The 19183-nt window shown below is 41.1% G+C and overlaps 1 protein-coding gene across 2 annotated transcripts in view; it reads left to right on the top strand.

Annotated features, from left to right (window-relative positions):
• The window catches only part of LRFN5 (leucine rich repeat and fibronectin type III domain containing 5), a 230193-nt gene that overhangs the window by 114530 nt on the left and 96480 nt on the right, over nucleotides 1–19183 (top strand). For both annotated transcript variants that reach the window (XM_066605734.1, XM_066605733.1), the window contains exon 2: nucleotides 12145–12247. The gene's annotated coding sequence lies outside the window, so the exon portion shown is untranslated. The remainder of the gene's footprint in view (nucleotides 1–12144; nucleotides 12248–19183) is intronic.

Genomic DNA, 19183 nt, shown 5'->3' with positions numbered 1-19183 from the left:
GATGTATCAGATAAAACTGGTACCAGCAGCGGCAGCAAGGTTCCACAATTTATTGATAGTACAACGCGTTTCGGCCATACAGCAAATGGCCTTTGACAAAGGCCAATTGCTGTATGGCCGAAACACGTTGTACTATCAATAAATTGTGGAACCTTGCTGCCAGTGCCAGTTTTATCTGATACATCGTCCAGGATTAGGAGGTGCCTAAGCATAGGCGCCTCTGTGAAGTAAGTTAATTATACTTACCCTCTGTCTACATACATTTCACTTTTATATATGGTCTGAGCGCGGAGGAATTTTTTTCTCTGTTTGTATCTAAGAGTGAAGGTTATGGGAGATTTCGAGAAAGATATATGCACCTTCAGCCTATAGGGGTTGAATAGTTGCAGAAAAAACTATTTTTAAATGCCATATTAGGGAATTGTGATGGAATAGAGGGGGGCTCCTATTTAGGACACTCATCTTTTGCCAGATCAAGGGGAGACTACTAAGAAACATCTGATGGTCTGGAGGATCTAATATGTTCATGCATAAGATGGACAACTTATAGATTTCAGTAGGAACTATGTAATATTTAATTTCTCCTGTGGTGATGCTGCAGGAAAATAAACATTTGCTACTAGGTTTCCCTACACATTACAACTAATCACTAGAGGGGCCACACAATGGGCCAAACTGGGATTAGTTTATAGTTGGGGCACCTAACAAAAAGGAAGCATCCAAAATGGTCACTCACTTTGAAGAATATTCATTCCTCCCACCCTGAAAAAAGACTTTTTTGGTAGCTTTTTGTTATTTTTGTATCTCATAGTTGTGCTGATGGTTCTTCCATTGAAATCAAGTGTACTGTTATGTTCCACTGACCCTTTATGTTAGCTTTTAGTGACGATACCGAATTGTAGAAATCTCAATGATTGCCACAAGAGCTTAATGTATCCATTAAAGTCTTTGATGGCATTTAAATTCTTCTGGAAGTGTTTCCCTTCACAATGACAAAAAAATATTCTATTTAATGTATAGCTTTGTATTTTTTTTATGAAATTGACTGTATTAAAATGATTTTTATGTCATAAAACAAAATGTATTTTAGTAAGAGATTTGCATAAAAAGTACAAAAGGGAAAACTTTATTTTGACTTCTGTCTTCTGATTCATTATTCATAATGGAAGATTAATGGCTTAGAGCTCCAACGTATATTAAAACAAATGCACATGAATCATTTACAAGCCTAGAAATCGCTAATAAACATTTACTATGTGAAAACCTATTGATTAGATCTTGCAAAATGCTTCCTTCAGGAAATAATTGTTTTTTAACTTTTATATTTTTTAAGCAGAATTAATATATTAATGTGAATCATGCCTGAACAGACAGTCTATATATTTTAAAGGGTATTCTCATAACTATAACTCCTTCCATATTAGGGCATATAGATGTAATACAGTGGGGTCCTGCACTCTAGACCATTCTATTAACCAGAATAGAGAACTACTAAAAAAATGCAACTCTCACTTTGGCAGGCAAACAACTGTAGGTACCTTTACACGGGACAACTGTCAAATGCACAACTGACTGCCACTGTCCCAATGACTACTGCTCCTGTGTTCTCTTCTGGCCACCCGCCTCCATTCACAATGAACAGGCAGTCATTCAAAGAATGATTCCTGTTTACACTGAGCGAGAAGTTGCTCAGTGAGCTGAAATGAAGCAACTGGTGACTACTAAGTGATTTCTCACTCAATGCCCTGTTGGTGGCTGTGTGTACATGGTATAGCTATCGCCATAAATCATTGTTTCAAGCAGTTATTCAGGCAATAATTGCCCTGTGTAAAAATTCATGAATGCAGAATTTTTAAAGCATGTTTTCCAAGTTCATTGGTGTCAACAACCGAGAAAGAGCATTTCCTGTTCTCTCTCCAATATCAACAATACTTACTTTGCCTACATTGTACATGTGCTAACTACAGATGTAGCAGCGCTGCCCTTAAAGGATGGCTTGCTGCATCGGAAGTGTCTTTAAACATGTTACGCTAATTGCTTAGTGTGGCCACTACTATTTATTTTCAACAGCCACCGCGCTAAGCAATTAGCATAGTCATGCCGAGTTAACTAAGTAGCATGCTAATGCATCATGCATTAGCACTGCTACATTGGTACATCACATAGTTACATTGGGTGGTTTAGGAATTAAAATAGTATTCTTAAAATATTCTCGCCTTAACACCTTTTATCTCTAGTGGTCTAGGGTGGTTTAATATTTTCCACTTAATATTACATAGTATTATATAGTTTATTAACATGGTTTAGGATAGTCAAGGGGTTAATGGGAGGATGTAGGGAAGAAATATATATCTGTAATTCGATTTAATCTAGATAGGTGCAGAATTCTCATAAGGGATGAAGCTCTATTGTTTGATGCAGTGCTCCAAATGCTCTGCTTTTTAACTAAACTATCCAGGTAATGGCGGACACCCACTGGCGTTTTTTTCTCTACTGCACTGCGAGAGCAAGTGAAAACACTCGCCTCGCAGCGCGAGAAAAAAGCTAGGATGACACCGGGATATCGCCTGTTTTTTCAATGGGGACAGCGGCAGAATACTGTGGACTTTTGCCACAGCTGTCACAGCTGTCACAGCTGAGGCAGGAGTTTCCTGCATCCCTGCGGGGATGAAGGAATCCTCTGCCACAGCTGTGACAGAAGTGCAGCATGCTATCCCATTGAAAGCAATTGTTTGTGGCAAACCCTGCAGTATCATTTTCGGGGAAGGGCTTGAAATATAAGCCCCTCCCTGAAAATCATCATTAAGTGATAAAAAAAGAAAAAAAAAAATTACTCACCTCTCTGCCGCTCAGACGCGTCCTCCAGCTGCCTCCCTGACACTGCTATCCAGCACTTTCAGCAGGCGGGGATTTAAAAAATCCCCGCCTCCTGAAAGGGCTATGCTGATTGGCTGAGCGCTCAGCCGATAACAGCTAGTGCTTAGCTATTGGCTGAGTGCTCAGCCAATTACAGCTAGTGCTTAGCGTCTGAGTGGCAGAGAGGTGAGTAATTTTTTTATTCTTTTTTACCACTTAATGATGATTTTCAGGGAAGGGCTTATATTTCAAGCCCTTCCCCGAAAATCATACTGCAGGGTTTGCCACAAACCACTGCTTTCAATGGGACCGGCAGCAGCTCCAATCCTATTGAAAGCAATGGGATAGCATGCTACACTTCTGCCACAGCTGTGACAGCTGTGACAGCTGTGGCAGAAGTCCGTGGTATTCTACCTATCTTTTCAATGGGGTTAGCACTTCTGCCACTGGCCCCACTGAAAAGACTGGCAATATCCCGGTCTCATCCCGGCGTCTTTCTTGCACTGTGAGGTGAGTGTTTTCACTTGCTCTCGTAGCGCAAGATAGAAAAGATTGCTAGTGGGTGTCCACCCTTAACGACAAAATTCTGTGTCTCTGTAGCTGCACATAGTGGGAACTCGCTGAATAAGAACTTATACTGCTCTTACCACACGATTGGCTAGACAATCATTAAATTGCCCTTTGTCACCTCCTTTCTCCTTACCAATCCATTGCATTCTTTTATATATATATATATATATATATATGTGTGTGTGTGTGTGTGTGTGTGTGTGTGTGTGTGTGTGTGAATCTTCTTTTTAAGGGGCCTATTCTAGCACAAACTCATTTTTCCATCCCTGTCCCCCTCACCTGATTGTCTATCAAACTCTGGAGGTCTCCTCTGTGTATTGCAGCCACTTCCATGCAGTGCAGCCTCCTATCTGATGCTTATTAGGCACCACTTCAAATTGAGGGGTTTTTTTACTTTCGTTTTCAAATCTATCTCATGATGCATTAGCACAGCATTAGCTAGAGGCTGCACCATTCTACCTGCTGGGGTGATAGTTTAGTTCTCATTACCCTTACATTTACCTAAATAAGCTAGAAAAAGTATGTATACAGTCAGTAGGATGAGCTGTGATCTCCTCCATTATATCTCTGTAACAGGAGCTGTGTGATCATCATCAGTAACTGTGATAGGAGTATCTGTGTCCCCCTCTAAACAGTTTCTGTTGTAGCATTGCACTGACTGAGAAAAAGACTAGAAACTTCACATATAAACCCAAGCAGATCCGAGTTGGTCAGAATTGAGATTAAATGACCATCTAAAGAAAAAGAGGCCAGGAGTTTCAGACAGAAAGGAATAACTAACCAAAGTAACACTAGCTGACTTGTATATGCTGAAAATAAATATCACTGGAGTGGCCTTTTAAATTCATGAATTGCACCCCTCAGTGGCACCCTTGGTGGCTCTCTTGTCTCTTCCCAGCCCTCTCAGTGAGACAACCCTTTTAATGTCAATTATTAGCATTTAAATTAAGAAATGGTTGAACATAACCCCCTCCCCCTCCTGGATATAATGTAGAGATTGCTAAATATTAGCAGACTAAAACATTCTCTAATTACGCTATTCAATTATATTAATACATTTGAAAACCGTTCTCGCTTTCTAAATGCTGCATTAAAATAAAAAGTTAATTTTGCAAATCTACTTTCTCATTTCTACAGACCATTAACACTGAAATAACTCGTCAGAAAGATATCATTTTCTGCTTTTCTTGATAGGTTCTGAGGAATAATGTTCTTTTCTGTGTAAATTAAAACCAGTGAAAAAATATGATTTTAATTATGTATTTGTTTGTTTAGTATTTATTATATTTTACAGACTGCATTTCTGTGTTCATATTATAAAATGTGTATCATAGGGGATTCAAATATTAGCTATGTAAAAGAGTAAACAACCGCGGCGAATGGGTGAGTGCATGGATGAGTGGATGGGTGAGTAGATAGATAGATAAAACGGCTGCTGGATCTGCTACAGATTTCAGTGGTGTCTGATGGAAACTATTGAATAATATGTACTCCTAGAGGCGTAACTTGAAGCTCCTGGGCCCCAATGCAAACCTGTAACAGGGCTCTCAACTCTAATGCTTTACTCATAGTACTGGGCTCCCTATATGGAGAAGAGAGGCCTTATGTGCCCCCTAAGGCTCCTGGGCCCGGGTGCAACTGCATCCCCTGCATCCCCTATAGTTACGCCAGTGTGTGTTCCATCCGGTTCCATCCAGGGCTTCTATCATTTAACCGGTAAATGTAGCACAGTATGCTAAACTGTTGCTTCAAGCATTTATAACGGAACCCCTGGATCTAACGATCAAACACGAGTGTGAACAGAGCCTTTGAAATTGCTGCATGCCCTATTTTAATCTGTATCACGGACCAGAATCATCCATGTAAGTCAATGAGAGTGTACAACAAATGCAGTGAATATGGCTGTTACACACATATTCATTGCATTTTTCACGCTTGTTGCCAGAAGACAGTGTGACTTTTTTGCATATGAAAAACAGTGAATATGGATGGAACACACTCATAAAAATACGGCATACGTATGAAAAATGCACATGCCCTGCAATAAATACGGTGCGTTTTAATGGACCGAAAATGCAAATTCTCGTGTGAATAAGTCTTTAGATCAGCAACGTGATGTCCAGAAGTAGGAGCTGCACTCCAGCCTCGGAGATAGACCCGTCTGTAAGTGCTCATGGTTCATCTGCCGCCCCTTTCCTTCTGCAGTTCTTGGAAGAGTAGCTGCTGATACTGCTTAATAAACATTGCCACAGGATTCAGGGTTCAGTGACTGATTATTTAAGAAGCAATTACTGGCTGGATATTTTAGAGCAGTACTTTACAGATAGTCAGTCTGCACTTAGCCGGCTTTGTGGATGCATCGAACAACCGCAGATGATAAAGCAGCCGGAGTAAAGATCCTGTAATGTGATCTTGAAGACGAAGCTTTAATGTGAGAATAGCAGAGTGAGCGAACTCAGGGGAATAGGATAGGAAAAATACAAAGAATACTAAATTAAATAAAACACGTATACTAATACATATACAAGACATTTATGCTACTCATGGAGCCCCACAGCAAGACTCTGAATTGGACCCCCGCCCCTCCAAAAAAGAAAATCTACTATATATGTCTGGCTTTTGGGGAAGGGGCCCAATTTTGAGTTATCCTATGAAATAACACTGCATTCTTACATACAGTGGCCCAGCTCTGATTTTTCTCTAAAAACTGCAGTCATGAAATAAGGGTCCGATCAGTTCTACGCAGTGATAACAACTACAGTGCAGTTACCTCCAGTGATCATAGGTGACGTCTTCTCATCTGATTGGAGTTGTCCATTTTTCCTTTCTTCTCTGTCCAGGCTCAGACTGTCTTGAAGATGTCTTCCAGTCATGACTCATCTATGCACCTTCTCCCCACTCTGTCGTTATCCCCAATGCCCCTCTTAGTATCCCCTCCCCACAGTACTAGTGCCCCCTCAAAGTAATAGCGCCCCTTCTGTGGCTCTAAAGGGAATAATTCCCTCTGTCTCCCTACTAAGTAAAAGGGCCTCCCCTGTGGCCCTACAAGTTAATAATTCTTTCTGTGTGGCACCACAAATCAATAGTGCCCACTTTTTTCTCCCAAAATTAATAGTGCCCCTTCTGAGGCCTTCAAAATTATATTGCCTACCTCTGTGCTCTCCATTCCTCCCCTGCAGCCAGGAGCAGAAACAGAAGGCCAACCTTTTACTAACACTGCTGCTGGATACCACGTATGGTACTGAGTAAAGATGAGCGAACACCAAAATGTTCGGGTTCGCGTTATTCGAAACGAACTTCCCGCGATGTTCGGGTGTTCGTTTCGAATAACGAACCCCATTGAAGTCAATGGGCGACCGGAACATTTTTGTATTTCGCCGATGCTCGCTAAGGTTTTCATGTGTGAAAATCTTGGCAATTCAAGAAAATGATGGGAACGACACAGCAAGTTCTCCTCTGCCACAGCTGTAACAGCTGTGGCAGAGAAGAACGATGTTAGCCCATTGAATTCAATGGAGCCGTCAATACAGCCGACTCCACTGAATGCAATGGGCTGCCGGCGATCGCGGGATGAATTGTCGGAAAGGGGTTAACTATATAAGCCCTTTCCTGCAATTCATCCAGAAATGTGTAAAAATAAAAAATATATATATACCCACCTGGTGCCGACAGACGGAGTTCAGCGCGGCAGGCTGCAGTTCTCCTGAACTGCTCTGAACAGCTGTTAGTAGTATTCAGCAGCCGGGGATTTAAAATCCCCGCCTGCTGAATAAGATGCCTCTGAATGGTCACAGCCTGACCAATCAGAGGCCAGCCCTCACTCACACCCATTCATGAATTCATGAATGGGTGAGTGAGGGCTGCCTCTGATTGGCTCAGGGGCAGGAGAGCTGCCCCTGAGCCAATCAGAGGCAGCCCTCACTCACCCATTCATGAATTCATGAATGGGTGTGAGTGAGGGCTGGCCTCTGATTGGTCAGGCTGTGACCATTCAGAGGCATCTTATTCAGCAGGCGGGGATTTTAAATCCCCGGCTGCTGAATACTACTAACAGCTGTTCAGAGCAGTTCAGGAGAACTGCAGCCTGCCGCGCTGAACTCCGTCTGTCGGCACCAGGTGAGTATATATATATTTTTTATTTTTACACATTTCTGGATGAATTGCAGGAAAGGGCTTATATATTTAACCCCTTTCCGACAATTCATCCCGCGATCGCCGGCAGCCCATTGCATTCAGTGGAGTCGGCTGTATTGCCGGTTCCATTGAATTCAATGGGCAAACATCGTTCTTCTCTGTCACAGCTGTTACAGCTGTGGCAGAGAAGAAGGATTTGTCTTCTATATGTTCTCAATGGGGTTGGCGCTGCTGCCGCCGGCCCCATTGAGCGCATATAGACGAACATCCGAACATCGTGTGGTGTTCGTTACGAATAACGAACATCCCGAACACCCTAATATTCGCCCGAGCATCAAGCTCGGACGAGTACGTTCGCTCATCTCTAGTACTGAGCAAACATTTTAGGCAGTCGTAAAAAAAAAAATCTGTAAAGTAAGAATGTTTTCAAAAATAGCAGTGTTAATGGTTTATTTTTTTCAATTAACAAAATACAAAGTAAGTGAAGAAAATGGAAATCCAAAAATAATTTTTGGTGTGACCACCCTTTGCCTTCAAACAGCATCAATTCTTCTAGGTACTCTTACACACAGTTTTTGAAGGAACTCAGCACGGGAGTTATTCCAAACATCTTGGAGAACTAACCACAGATCTTCTGTGGATGTAGGCTTGCTCAAGTCCTTCTGTCTCTTTATGTAATCACAGTGTTTCTCAGCATTGAGGACACGATGAATCCTGACCAAATCCCCTACTTGATTTGCTGAAATGCAGCCCCAGACTTGCCAGGAACTTCCACCATCCTTCACTGTTGCCTGCAGACACTCAGCATGGTACTGCTCTCCAGCCCTTCAGCGAACAAACTGCCTTCTGTTACAGGCAAATATTGCAAATTGTGATTCATCAGCCAGAGCACCCACTGACATTTTTCTGCACCCTAGTTCCAATGTTTTCATGCATAGTTCAGTCACTTGGTATGGTTTCTATGTTAGAGATATGGCTTTCTGGCTGCAATTCTTCCATGCAGACCACTTCTGGCCAGACGTCTCTGAACAGTAGATGGATATACCTAGATCTCACTTCTGAGCATATGACACTACTGGACATCTTCTGATTTCAAAGGGAAATAAACATGATGTGTCTTTCATCTTCTTGGAAGGCCACTGATTCTACAGTCTTCAACATTACCCACTTCTTTGTGCTTTTTTACAACAGCACATCTTGAAACGCCAGTCTGTTTTAAAATCTTTGCCTGAACGGAAAAACCTTGCTGATACAATATAACTACTCTATGTCTTGTTGCTTTTCTCAGTCTTGCTATGGTGAAATTGTCTTGCACAGCCTCGGCGCTGTGGCAGAGCTTGGCTGTTCTTCACCCACTTTTAAGCCTCCTACACAGCTGTTTCTGTTTTAGTTAATGACTGTGTTTTAACCTACATATGAAAATACTGATCATTATTACCTGTTTGGTATAAATTGGTTAATCCTACAAAATCTCTGACTTTGTGCAAGTGTACCTAGAAGAATTTGCGCAGTACTGAAGCTCCATGCAGTGCACAGCCCAACTTCCCTGTTCTTTTCTCATGGAAAGGGAGAAGGAGCCAGAATAATCACTTTAGCACTGCAAGGTGTCACATGACATCCAACTGTAGCATGAATGAAGGGGGCCTGATGAGTCACCAGAAGGAACAGTGGGGGCAGAGCCATGCTCTCATGGACCCCATGTCCGATAGGACCCACAGCAAATCCAAGATATCTGATAATTCTGCACTTACCACCAGAGCACATAGGCGCAGGATTAAGAGGTTATCTACCTTGACATCTTGAAGACATCTTTTGAACTGAAGCATCATGAACATCTGGTGATCAGTTGTGCTCACCAGGAAAAGCTACAACCAGACATACCTTTTTCTTTGCAGTGATCTCATCTGGGCAAATGTGGCACAACGTGCTTGTGATATAGAGACTGCTAGGCCATCAGCCATTTTGTGTGTGTCAGGCCTTAGGCCTATGTCAGCTTCCATTTTATATTAGTCCATTCAGGCCTGGCTATAGTGTTATCCATTTATGTGTAGTTAGATTGCTTGTGTAACTCTTCAGATACCCTTCCACCCCTTCACTCATTCCTGCCTATTGAAATTCCCAATTAGAAAGGCAATTCTTGTCTTACCTTTTACCTGCACAAGAGCTATGATGTGTGTAAATAACCCCTGCCTTTCTTTTCGCCACTGATATCTGTTGGTGTAGAATGAGCATGAGTAACCCACACAGTGTGCCCATGTACTTGTTAATGAAGTCTTAGAAAAATCATTCGCCCAGGAGTTGGATTCTTACAGACATTGTGGAGACGAAATTCAGATTAGGGAAAAATCTTTTAATAAAAACTATTGGTTGTTTGAAGGTCCTAGCATGAGGTGAATTATATTTTCAGAATCTGGCGGGCCAGCTAAACAAATGCACCTAAACACATTGGGGTGCATGGCCCAGAACACCCCCAAATGGCATATCCATGTACCTGGTTATAATTTGCGTGTCATGCTTAATATCGCAGAATAGATGAAAACATGACGAGAAATATGCCAAACTTATGTTCCCAATCGAAAGATCTGTTGCAGAAATATGGCCAAAAAACTTTAATTGGGTTTCTATAGAAGTGGGCTACACATATATTCAACACACACCTCAGCAATGTTGAAAGGAGGCTAGAGGAGGTGTGTCCGAAGAGACTTTAAAGCAGAGGGGTTCCCTCTCCCATGTGTCAGACATCAGAGATACGCCTCGGCATAAGGCTGTTCCCATTTACTTTAGTGACTCTGCATGAATCAGAACCTTGGGCTTGATATTATAAATCTAGTCTCTTTCTGTTCCTTTTTTCCTGTTTATTTTAAAATACTGTCTTGTTGTGTATACCTGTATGCCCTTATACTCCCGTGTAGCAATCTTTCTGTATATCCTTTGTATATTTATATATATATATATCTGCACAGCTAGTCTTTTTTAGAATAAATCTATAATTTATTAGTCGAGTCTTGCCCATTTTAAAACGAACCATAACTTCAAAGTTTTTGTGCATAATTCATAATTCTGGCTTCCAACTTACCTTTAATAGTTGATGGTGGCAACGTGTGTGATTGGCATTGTGGAGTGTGGGAGTGCGTTTGACTGGATCAGGGGTGATTCGTGCTTTTGGCCTGCATGTGGCAGGACCCCATGAAAGCTGGTTAGAAATTCACCTGTAGTCTGGCGACTCGACACTCACAATCTCGCTAGAGCGATTGAATGGTGTTATGACAAATTGGATGCAATGGTTAGAGCGATCATCTCTCTCCTCCCTATTCGTGACAATGCTAGCTATTTAAATGCAAGGTTATACATGTAATACATAGACAGGCTTGGTTCTTTAAAGGGAGAACTACTCTTTGTACTGTACCTTTATCAGAATATAATTTAGATTACAGAAATAATGGTTGTTAAATGAACATTCTATGCTATTAATGCAGTATGCCCCCACATTGTTGCACAGCTGCTATATCTGTACATTTTAAGGTGGCATTGTAGTGTCTATAGGCTATAGGAACAGAATCCATTGAGAGAGTATGAAAATACTACACGTGTGTCTTTTTTCCTTGCAGCACATAATATACTCATTATCATCAACATTAATGTCTATCTTTTCATCCATCTATCTATTGTAGAGATTTCATGTTTTATTTTACTTCATTTATATGGCCTGGAAAGGAATTCTGAGATTTTAGCACATCTTATCACTATGCTCCATCATACAAATTTAAGGCCTCATCTGATAGCTTCACCTGCTATTCTGATAAAATGTAAATGTTTTTTTTATTATAGATCTCTAGTATCATAGAAGGGTAACAAAATATAATTGTTATAACCTCCATTACATCAACGCACTCTTTCATCTTTGGTGTAATGTGGATACAGATACAAGACCTTTGCAAAATATGTGCTGATGACAGTAAATGGCTGCCATTATCAAGAGACATCACACAGGAAAAACATCTTTCTGAATTGTATGGTAACAGTAAAACTCCAAGAGTATAATCTTCCAGATTAAAAAATTGCTACTTTCAAGTAGAAATAAACTAGATTTCTAAAGTAAGATATGTGTGCATTGAAAATATCATGAAAAACTTTATACCCCCAAGTTTAGCATCCCCCCTGTACCATTATTGTGCCCTGATAAAGTAGCACAGAACTACTATAATTAATGTGCTTCCTTACCTGCAGCCCATCTCTAGTGTTTTCTGCATCTTTTCCTGCTTCAAGTCTTCTAGTAAGCCTCTTGACTTCCTGTCTGAGTGACTACCATATGAGTACATCACCAAAGGTGGTCACCAGAAATTCAAGGTGCTGTACAGTAGACTGCCACTCTACACTACACATACTTGTTTAGGTATCTTCTACTTAGGCAGCAGGAAACATACAGAAGAAAGTACAAAAATAATTCAGAATGGGGTAGAGGCATATTTAGGAAGTTGATGGTGACAAAGGAATTAGCTAATTGAATGATGGACATCTACATCATTACTTCTGTATTTGTCATTTGCTTTTGAAAATTAATGTATTGCTTGTTTTCTTCTCCAGATGACTTGAATCTCCATGTTATGTTGTTACCTATCAGAGGTTTGGGCAGACTAATGTGTTCAGATGACCAGGTGAACACCAAAGAGATGGTTTCCTAAGCAAGGTAACAACATTTTGTACTGTTTTGTATACATTATTCTGTAGGAACTAGTGCAGATATTGCAAAAGAGGAGTGAACTTGCTGAAGCAACCAATAAGATCACAAATTGTATTTTCTAACCTACATTAGAAACACAACAGATGGAGTCTGATTAGATGTTAAAACATCACCTCTACTTTGTTAGAATTTTTTTCTTTTAGGTTTTTTTAGAGCTGTGTATTATTTTTAACTTATACATGCAAACGATAAGGTAAAGTCCCGTGGTGCAAGCACCGAGTCATGACTGACTCCTAGGGTGACGTTTTCTTGGTAGACTGTTTTTGCTGGGTGGTTGGCCATTGCCTTCCCCAGTCATCTCTACTCCCCAGTAGGCTGGGTACTCATTTTACCAACCTCTGAAGGATGGAAGGCTGAGTCAACCTTGAGCCGGCTACCTGAACCAAGCAGGGGTTGAAACAGCAACTTTCAGGTTGTGAGCGAGAGCTTTGGACTGCATTTTGACTGCTTTAACACTCTGTGCCGCACATACAATATCAAATAAAACTCAACTTTTTGAGAAATTTGTGCACAGAGTTTATAGAGAGAAAATAATGTAGTGCATCTAGAATTTCCCAGTCATTGGCATTAAGTCTAACACCTGAATTTATGACCCACTACGTAGACATTTCACACTACTAGTTTCCCCAAAATGTGTGATCCCTATGACATCACTTTTGTTGCTTTTTCATCTATAGCACAAACCTTAGTTTTAGTGTTCTGGTTGATCTTCTTGATGCATCACCCCATGTACAATGTCTAGTATAACATCTTTTAAATGTTTTGTTTGCTCTTCTCAGTCCTTTATTTGTTAGCCTACCTGATGAAGGAGCCTCTGTGCTCCAAGAGCTTGCATATGTATTTTTTTTCTGGTTAGCCCTTAAAGGTATCACCTCTATAATACTTTTGTCTTTTTCATATAAGTGTAGTTAACATCACTTCTTCAAAATGTGAAGAGTTAAATAATAACTATAATTAATGTGTTTATTTGCACTCCTGTTTTCAGTACTACTTGGACCAGGGGAAGGGCATTAGAAAATAACTGGGAGTTGGATCAAGTGACTGCGAGATGGGTCTATTGAGTTCCTATTAATGCCAGAATTGAGGGATAGAGAAGTGGTCATTGAATGGTGATATACCACCACTCATCCTGAGAAACTGTAGTTCAGTAATGCAAAAAGTGTACAAACCCTTTGAGAAGAGGAACCAAGCGCTACCCATAGCAAAGAAGAACAGGGAGGGATATGCCAACATGTAAAAATGCAAACTAGTATAGTGGAGTATTCCATAAAAAGTAAATTTCCAACTTTTAACACCATGTTGTTTTATAATTTAAATATTCTGTGTTGATACATTTCTTATTAATCTTATGGAAATATAGAAGATTGACAGCAGAAGAAGATTAAACGGTCCACTTAGTTGGCTCTTATATAATTTCCTTTTAATTTTTCTCTTAGACACATGTTTATCCCAGGCAGCTTACATTCACTCAGGCCTCCTTCCCACGAATGGATTTCCACCGCATAATACGCGTCGGAAATCCGCTGCGTTGCCCGCAGCTATTAGGTTCTATTGAACCTAATAGCTCAGGGCACACGGTGCGGAATTCCGCCGCGAAATTCCGCACCGTAAAATCTCCCGTCCTCACCCGCAGCATGCTCTATTTGCTGCAGGTATACGCGCGGACGGCTTCCACTGCAGTGAATGGAAGCCGTCCGTTCACGATATCTTCCACTGTAGCACAGCAGAAGATAGCGTGAAACCGCCGCTCCGCCTACTGCCACCCGCGTCATACCGCCAAAGCGTCAGGCGGGATGTGGGACTCCGGATCCGGAGGTAAGTATTGGGGTCTCTGGGGGGCGCCGTGACAGGCTCCGCCGCGGAATTCCGCGGTGGAGCCCGTCACAGCCGTGTGCAGCCGGCCTTACTGTTGATTTGCCAACCACATCTGCTAGAAGTTTGTTGACAGAATCTACTACTTTTAGTAAAACTAATAGTTTAATATTTATTTTTATTTATTTAGTAAATAATTTAATATTTACTAATAGTGTCTAAACGTCATACACTGTAAACTTAGATTAGACAGTCTTAAAATGCACCAAATTTATCAGATTAGCTTTGCTGAAAGATAAATCTGCAGAATTTTAAGACTGTCTAATCTAAGTTTAGACAACCTCTTAGTTGGCTTAGTTTCCGCCTAAAATTGTGCCAAAATTTTGGCAAAAGTCATATCAATTTGGTGTCATTTGGGCCACACCCCTTTTTCTGACTAGTCACAAAAGCTGACAAAAATAGTCTTAAAACATACTGGAAATGTGCTGCAAAGCATGTAAGACAGTTTTTTGGTGCAATTTGCTCTAGAAAACAGTCCTATATTGAGTCATAAATCTGCCCCATAATATGTTCTGACATCTTATAGCAGTCTGAGTTGTAATACAAAACTCCAAATCCCCTGCATAGATGTAGAGTTAAATGATAAAATCTTGTCTACCTTCAGTCACCACTAGGGGGAGTTTACTGCATACTGTTTTATTATTAAACAATATGCAGGAAGTCCCCAAGTTTTCGGTAGTATTAGCTACAGATGGACAGAATGTTGCCATTCAGCTCTTTATGTATGCAGAGGATTTAAAGCTCTGTATCACAGCTATAACTGCTGTGAAGACTGATATATTAAAAATTGTCAGAATATTGGACCCTAAAATGATATTGTATTAAAAGATGGACATTCCCTTTAAGACTTAGCTTCACTTTCCAGGCATTACTTAGAAGCCCAGATCTTACATGAGGGTAAACAAGTTGCCGTTCCAACCTCAACCCCTTAATTGCATGGTCCCATCTTCTTCATATCAGCTGCAGCCAAGATCTATATCCAGTGTCTGTCTAGAGTAGGCTGCGGCTTCTTCGTATAAGCCGCTCCTGACCTATTTCCGTGTAGTGACAAGGAGTGTGCATTATCTCTGAGAAGGAAGCGAGGCAGCTCTGCTCTGCAGATACAGGCGGGTCTGATCTTAATTGCTCCTGGAAATGAAGCGCAGATCTATAAGAAGCCGTTGGCTGATTATTTATTTTGACTTTTTATATAATTTCTCAGTACAGCTGAATTAACCCAGAAAACACTTCCCATTAGAGAAACCTAAACAATCCTGCACTAATTAGCTCACATTGTCAGCAAATATTTTAAGACCTCGGTAATTACTGCTGAATTCCAAATGCTTAGGGAAAAGTAACTGTAATAGTGAATAGCGGTCATCCAACAACATAAAATGTATAAGATTAAGACAGAAAAAAGTTTGATGCTAAATCAAGAGTTTAGACTTATTATTCCTTTAAACCGGCATTCAATAATCTAGAAATCTGGATTATACCTTGTAAACTCTACAAATTTAGTTTTCCCTAAAATTTTAATTGTCAGATTTAGATGCCCCAAAGACTAGTCATTCATTGGACTGACACTTAGTTTATATGGGCCTTAATACAAGACTGTACTTGTGCATATTTAATATAGATGTAGCAGTGCTGAGTTTGTCAGTTAGTCAATGGTGATCTAGCAATGCATTATGTTCTATAGGCTTAATGAGCTATCTTAAATGCGTATTCCTATTTTACATATTTAGGGCAGGATTATTAATGTTGAGCTGTCTACTTACATATTAGATTTTCCCCTTTTATGTTATCTGTTGCTTCCATGCATGTTATTTACATGTACCTCTTAGTCTTCTACATGGGTTTTCATGAACGGACATCTTTATTGTTTAATGTCTGCTTTCTAATATTCAGCAACAAATCTGGCTTTTAAGCTGATAAAGACAAGGATTACTGGAAGTGGAGCACGTGTCATGCAGGCTGTCAGCAACTGGGTCATCACAGCATAAAAATGATGCTAGACCTATATTTTACCTTCTGTGCAATGGACTGGTGTCCCCTGAGTGCAATGTAATGCAGACTATAGGATATGCTACTGCTGGCCTTATTATATTGGAGATAACAGATGGGACAACGAGCCGCCAATGACATACATATGGGAAAATATGACTAACATGCGTAATGCAGAGAGAAGCATGCAATTCAGGTCTTAGATCATATAAATCCAAAGGTAAAAGGGGAAAATATAGGGCATCTTCCCAGATATACACTTTCCATATGTCTTATATGCTGCATCAGTATTTCTCTGCTCTGGAGGACCACAGGTGTCTTAATGATAATACTAGGTATCATGCAATACTCTGTTTAACCTGCAGGGGTGTTGCAGGCAAAATAAAACTGTCAAGTTAAGGAACAGTACTGTTTGGTAAAATCATCTAATCACAGGGGTTCTTGGTGGTAGCTGAATGTTTACACATGGTGTTTTTGCTATATTTCCATAGCTGATTTTTGCTTCATTTTATGGCAATTTTTAGATGCAAAAATGCCTGAACAAAGAGAATTTGCAAAGGAAAATTGAGTTACTAAGGTGTATCTAAAGTAGACAAACTGGAAGCTAAAGTGAAAAATCCTTTAACTCTAGTGCATCACCAGGGTAGAAGTACAGGGCACATATGTTGCACCTTGCAGGGAATAGCATTAGGGGGTGAGGAGGTTTTGGTTTCACTTGAACCCAAAAGGTCCCTCTGATCCATTATAAATGATGTATGATAGTTGGGGACCCTGTTACAAATTTTTCTCTTCCTCCTAGTCAACAATATGGCAACTTGTATTTTTGGGCATGTCACCATTGCTAGCTTTGCTTTTAATTCCCAGTCATTGTTACAAGGCTTGTATAAAGAGTCTAACTTTGGCTTAAAGGAATGCTGCCTTCCAATAGGTGGCACTGTGGAGGTATTATTCCTTCCCCCTTATTTGCATATTACCCAGAGGAGCATAAATGGCCTTTTGAGTCTCCTCACTCACCATCTAGGTGCTCTCCGTAAGGAGAAAAGATAGTGTTTCAAACCCTTTCAGGTATGCATTTTGTTGGCCACGTTGCTACCATATAATAATTTATACCCCGTGACAGATACCCAGTAATATATATCCAGGACCAGAGCAGCAATTGTGATTAATTTCACTCAGAACATGTATAAGGGATGACTTCAAACATTTAACTGCTCAGAACCAGTATGTGCAGGCAGGCAGCAGAAGTGACCTGTCATAAGATACCCCAGGGAACCATGTAGGTAAGAATCTGAGTTGGAGTATTTCCATTCTGGGCAAAAGCTGGCTTCTTGGCCCTTACCAGGAATGCCCGTTTAGATTGCATCCCTGGCCTGTAATGCAGACTGTTGATGGCCTGGGTTATTTGTCATGACAAATTTACAAACATATGACAAACAAATCCATTACCATCTGCACTTTCTAAGATGCTTAGACTGAACTCAGCTTTACTTAAGTATTGACTGCACTCCTAATCCTATCACTCTTAAAGAGGCCACCTTATATCCATGTAAATAAGACTTGAAGATGGGGATGCTGACAATAGAAGGAGAACGCATTATTTTATTTCACAGTGTAATAAGATAATGTGAAGGTTCATTTGTTACATAAGAATGCCTTGTGATTGCTCGGCAGCTGACTGATTCTTTATAATTGACAGACTTATCAACACAAGATTCTCATTTAGCTACAATTATACATAGCAGATGTTCACAAAAATATTATTTAAACTCATACTGATTTTCCTACATTATTTTATCACTATGTGGTCACATGATCAATCCGCTTTATGTAGTTTGCCGCATTGTCAATGTTTATTTCTTGGTGTGTTTCTTAGGCCTTAGTCACACGGGCGTTTTTTCACGCGATTTGCGGATCGCATGACGGATGCGCATCCGCAAATCGCGTGACTGGTGCACGCAAGTCGCCCACAAATCGCCCGAAAATCTGCTCCTAGCCGCGTTTCATTAGAAACGGGCCGGAGCTGTCCAGCGCATTGCATTCAATGGAGACGGCAATAGAGCCGGCTCCATTTAAAGCAATGCGCTGCGGGCGAGCCCGGGATGAATTGTCGGGAAGGGCTTAAATATATAAGCCCTTCCCTGCAATTCATCCTAAAATGTGTAAAAATAAAAAATATATATATACTCACCTTCTCCCGGCAGCCGGAGCTCCGCGCGGCCGTCCTGCAGTGGGTGTGAAGGGGGTGTGAGTCAGACCTGCCCCCTGATTGGCTCAGCGCTGAGCCAATCAGAGGCATGTCTCACTCACACCCATTCATGAATTCATGAATGGATGTGAGTCAGACCTGCCCCTGATTGGCTCAGCGCTGAGAGGCAGCAGTCACTCACCCATTCATGAATTCATGAATGGGTGTGTGAGTGAAACCTGCCTCTGATTGGTCAGGGCTGTGACCAATCAGAGGCAGATCATTCAGCAGGCGGGGATTTTAAAGCCCCGCCGGCTGAATAGTGCCGAGAAGCAGTTCAGGAGAACTGACAGCGGCTGTGGCTGGACTCCGGCTGCAGCGGAAAGGTGAGTATACAATTTTTTTTTATTTTAACACATTTTAGGATGAATTGGGGGGAAGGGCTTATATATTTAAGCCCTTCCCGACAATTCACCCCGCGCACGCCGGCAGCCCATTGCTTTCAATGGAGCCGGCTGTATTGCTGGCTCCATTGAATTCAATGGGCAAACATCGTTCTTCTCTGTCACAGCTGTTACAGCTGTGGCAGAGAAGAATGATTTGTTTTCTATATGTTCTCAATGGGGTCGGCGCTGCTGCCGCCGGCCCCATTGAGCGCATATAGAGTAGAGAACAGGAATCGCAGATCGCAGATAGGTGCGATCTGCGATTTCTGTTCTATAATTTATCGGACGAGCGCATAAAAAGCGCTCATGTGTCCGATACCATTGCAAAGCAATGGTCTTATAAAATCGCCGGACGCATGCGCATGCACAAATCGCGGCTAAATACGCCCGTCTGAC

The sequence above is a fragment of the Eleutherodactylus coqui genome, chromosome 6 (genome assembly GCF_035609145.1).
Source record: "Eleutherodactylus coqui strain aEleCoq1 chromosome 6, aEleCoq1.hap1, whole genome shotgun sequence".
NCBI classification, from domain to species: domain Eukaryota; kingdom Metazoa; phylum Chordata; class Amphibia; order Anura; family Eleutherodactylidae; genus Eleutherodactylus; species Eleutherodactylus coqui.
Note: the sequence above shows the minus strand (reverse complement) of the source record. Positions and strands in the feature narration are given on the sequence as shown.